We start from the raw sequence: 4,911 nt of genomic DNA, 5'->3' as shown, positions 1-4,911 counted from the left end.
ATATCGTATACCCTAGTAATTATCTGAATCGGAGTCAAATCAAGTTCTCCCATTACTTTGGGCATAATCAGATTCAGTATATAAAAAAAAGTTGTTGCCTTATAATTGATATTGATAGTCGGACTGCAACATGTATGAAGTCTATAATACTAGAAATCATAAGTTGTCTATTTGATTTTTTTTTTCTAGTGGATGCATTTAACTTCTAAGGACACTTCACATTTCTTTCATCTTGAGCACTCGCATACTCTTCTTGACTCTTCTCATTGTTAAGGTAGCATTTTACATGATAGTTTATGGTATTAGTTTTCTTTGGCTTAAATTTGACCCGATTCTTAATGAACCATTTACAAATAGCAAAAAAATAACCCCTCCTTGTTCTCAAATAGATCTTCTTTTTTTAAAGTAAATGTAGGCGTCAAAAAATGCTAATAGATATCCCAAACATAGAGAAAATCACTCAAAGGGATCTCATATTGAAAATCAAGGCAGGAATGAACTGTCTCGCCAGGGAGACAGGCTTTGCTGTCTCGCCAGGGAGACAGGCTTTGCTGTCTCGCCAGCGAGACAGGCTTTGCTGTCTCGCCAGCAAGATAGTGTTTACTGTCTCGCCAGCGAGACAGTGTTGAAATGGTCAAAACCACCTTGATAACTGTCCTACACGTGTCCATTAACTGCCTAGGCATGTGGGAAACATCGTGGGTGAAAATCACGTGGATAACTGCCAAAATAACGGAGTTCGAAACGTGGGAAGACAGTTAAAACAAAAACTGCCTGCGGTTACTGTTTCCGAGATAGTATTTACTGTCTCGCGGGCCGAGACAACAAACACTGTCTCGCCCGTCCAGACAGTAATCGACAGCCGAGACAGCAAATGCTGTCTCGCGAGCCTTGTTTTCGCCAACTGTTCTTGGAGGTTATAAATATCCCCCGAAGGCCATTTTTATGAGGGCTGATCATTTTGAGCACTTCAGAGCAATTCAGAGCAGATTAGAGCAGAGAGCCTTGAGTTTTGGTGAATTAGAGCAAGAAAGAGAGTCTTCCTTCTTCACAAACGTCCTCAAGAAGCTTCTGGCGATTCCTAGAGATCTAAGCTCTGACTTGATCTTTAGAAGAGTGAACATCTTACATCGATAAGATATTCGCTTCAAATTCTTACTTCGATAAACGAAGGAAGAATCATTAAACCCCTCACGGTTCAATCAGAATCTGTGATTCGGTGGTCCACGAGTCAAAGCGCTCCCGGCACAGGCAAAGATCTCATGCAAGCAACGATCCAAACAACGATCCTGCGTTTGTTTCTAAAAAATTGTAATTTTCTTTTTGTTGTGTAAAAGAAGTCTTATAAAAAAGCTATTTCTTTTGAATTTGTTGTAATCAACCGAAGATATAATGAATTCCACAGCAAAACTAACTTTTGACGAAAACAAGCTGGCGATCACAGTGGGAGCCAACGGTCTCGCTGCCGAGACCGTCGTGTCGCAACCAATCATCAAGATCCCGGTTGAATCAACGGTCGAGTACGAATTCGACCAAGCGAAGTTTGAGGAGTATTTATCATCCTCATCCTCAAAGTCTTCCTCGCCTCACAAATGCAGGAAGATTTTATCTTCTAAGAAGGTTTGCAAGTTTTCGACTCCGTCGAACGCTACAGATGAAGACTCTCGCTTGATTGTTGCTGAGGATTCCACTCGCAACCTCTCTGCTCATAATGACTCTTCTTCAATTAAAGAGTCATTGAATCAAAGCCCACCGGCGCTGACAAAAAGAGCTCGTCAGAGACAACGTCAACGCCGCGCTCGCCAATTGGCTAGAGCCTTGGAACAAACCGATGGAGTTCGTTACTATGCGGAAAAGACGAGAAAGGAGGAAGGAAACGGTGACCAAAGAACCACCGAAACTCTGCCAAGTTTGGATTCCAAAGTCTGGAGTTATGCAAAATCAGCATTCGGAGCCCGTTAAGACCCCATATCCGCAAATGGGTGGTTTTAGACGTACTACTCCCAACATAACCTTGGATCGCTCAAAGACAAAAATAAATTGTCCTGAGAATGCCAACAAGGTTTTACACCCCCAGAAGAAGACGCATTCACCAAATGATATCGTCATACCTGGGAGGTCATGCCAACAGACGATACGATTTTTTGGCAATCATACCGATGAATCGTATTATCAAGTTGGGGTTGTGAATAATTTTCGAAAGAGAGTTATTCGAGAAATAAACTCTCATTGTTCCTGTGCGCAACTCGTTAAAGTAGCATTATCAGAATGTGACTGTTTCAAACGAGAAGCCATCCCACGAAGAGTCTCTGTATTGTTGAAGCCTAAGCCGAGACCGAGACATTTCCGCAAAAGAAAGTCAGCTGCCCAAGATGATGAATTCCCTGAAGTCACCATCAACGTGGCTGATAAAAGAAAGTCTAAGCGGCATTCAAGTGACTCAAATCCCGACTTTTCCCCGAAAGGAAAAGTCAATCCAAGAATTGCTCAAAGGATGTCTCGACTCCAATTAGGAGCCATCAGACGCAGAGATTACAAAAGAATACAAGAAGGAATGTCCTCGGAGGATGAATTCTCAGACACTTGTTCTGCAATCGCTTCTGATGATACAATGTCTAGCACGGGACAAACCAGAGAAGTACTCACAATCACCTCTGATCAATTCGCTCAAATGCTTCAAGAAGCTCTAACGAAGCAACGTGAAGAAATTAGAGCTGAAGTGAAGACAGAAATGGAGTTAGCTATCCAACAAATGAGAGAATTGCTAGCTCAGCGGCCTCAACCCCCTGAGTCCAGTCAAAGAACTGAATCCAGCCGCCACACTCAGAAAGTTGTGGATGACAGTGATCCAGAAGTGGATGAAGTCATTATGGCTGATACATCTCCCAATAGCAATAACGCTGGGGGTGGTTTAACACATTCTCCCAATAACGATATTGGGAGTGGTTCAATGGCACCTCTTACAGGGGGTGGTCTAACTCATTCTCCTCAACGTCATTCGAATGAAGACATAGACGATGACGGGAAAATGAAAGAGCTTGAAAACAAAGTCAACGCTTTGATGACGGCTCAAGAAGTGAAGAGGACGGGTATCACATGTCCCTATCCAAGAGAATGGGATTCAATACCGTATCCGACAAAGTTCAATCTGATTAACTTCACACCATTTGAGGGGAAGAGTTCGCCGATTCAGCACTTGATTTATTTCAAGTCTCATTTGGGCATGATCTCTGGAAACGAGGCTTTAATGGTCCGGTCATTCGTTGGCACCCTTCGCGGGCCCGCCTTCGATTGGTATCGAAAGCTCAAACCAGAGAGCGTCAATTGCTGGGATGACATGGAAAGTTTGTTCCTCAACAACTTCTTCGATGATGACACTGAAGTGTCAATCGGAACCCTTTTGGATGAGAAGCAAAAAGACGGAGAGTCTATTGATAATTTTGTCAAGCGCTTCCGTGACAAGGCAATGAATTGCAGAGATCCTGTTACAGAGGAGTTTATCCTGCAAACATGCCACAACAATCTCTCCATCGATGTCCTGGAAGCCCTGGGGGTCGTACCATCCAAAACATGGAAGGAGTTAAAATCTCGGGGTGAACAAGCTGAGCACTTTCTTAAAAGAAAGAAAGCTGAGAGAGGCCAACCAATGACATCTGCAATCGTTGAGAACGCAATTCTCGATCCGAGGTTCCAAAAGGAGTATTCTTTCGAAGATGATGAAGCTCCAGCCATATTGGAATATCTTCTCGCCAATGATAAAATCGAGCTACCGCCTATTAAAGATCAGGAGGTTGCTAAGATGATTACAGATCCAAACTACTGTGCATATCACAGAAGGATTCTTCATCCCACCGAGATTTGCTTTGGACTCAAAAATAAAATCCAAGCCCTAATTGACCCCGGCGTCATAACGGCGAAACAAGCCGATTAAAGACGACCTTACTCCATTGGATACACGAGTATAAACTGTTTCCCCAACTCCAGTGGGTGCACGAGTATAAACTGTTTCCCCACACTCCAAAGAGTATATGAGTATAAACTGCTTCTCGGTCATCCAACTAAGTACAATGTTAAACCCGGTTTCGCAAAGAAAGCTGGGGGTGGATGATTTATGTAACGGGGAGTTCCTGGAGAATCTTATATTCTTAAGGATAACCCGAACATGCGACTGAGGATAACGTACTCCTCATTACACCCAGTTTTGTAAAGAAAGCTGGGGGTGGATAATTCATGTAACGGGAAGTTCCCGGAGGAATGCTATATGTAATTTTCTTAGGGATAACCCGATCATTACAAACAAAGTGATAAACACTACATCCCCACGGTGATTTGCGAATACTCTTTTGCTGAGGTGAGATTCGATCACTTCGTTGGATCAATCTTCCCTCATAAAATTCTCTCATGGTCAAACCTTTAAACAGTTAGGACCAAAGCCAAAATCCCCTCTCGATTCCTTCCATGAACGAGAGGTCCACAAATCGAATAATCAAACCTTTAAACAGTCAGGATCGCCTCAAAACTCCCACTTGGTTAAACCACAACCAAAATTCCCTCTCGATTCCTTCCATGAACGAGAGGTCCACTTTTAGTTGAATAATCAAACCTTGTGACATTTAAGATTATTCAAACCAATCCAGATTCTCTAAGTGGAGATCCCACTTTGAGTTTCCTTTGCACCATGAGATAGGATATAAAATTGTTCCTCTCTAATTTCGGGTTTATCTCTACCAACAAACAAGAGACCAGGAGATAGAATATAAAATTCTTCCTCTCCATCATCGGGTTCATCTCTACCAACAAACAAGAGACCAGGAGATAGAATATAAAATTCTTCCTCTCCATCATCGGGTTTACCTCTACCAACAAAAAAAGAGATCATATTACTCCAATGGGTACACGAGTCTAAACTGT

Source organism: Asparagus officinalis, chromosome 2 (assembly GCF_001876935.1).
Source record: "Asparagus officinalis chromosome 2, Aspof.V1, whole genome shotgun sequence".
NCBI lineage: Eukaryota > Viridiplantae > Streptophyta > Magnoliopsida > Asparagales > Asparagaceae > Asparagus > Asparagus officinalis.
The sequence above is the reverse complement of the archived record's forward strand: the minus strand, read 5'-3'. Positions refer to the sequence as shown.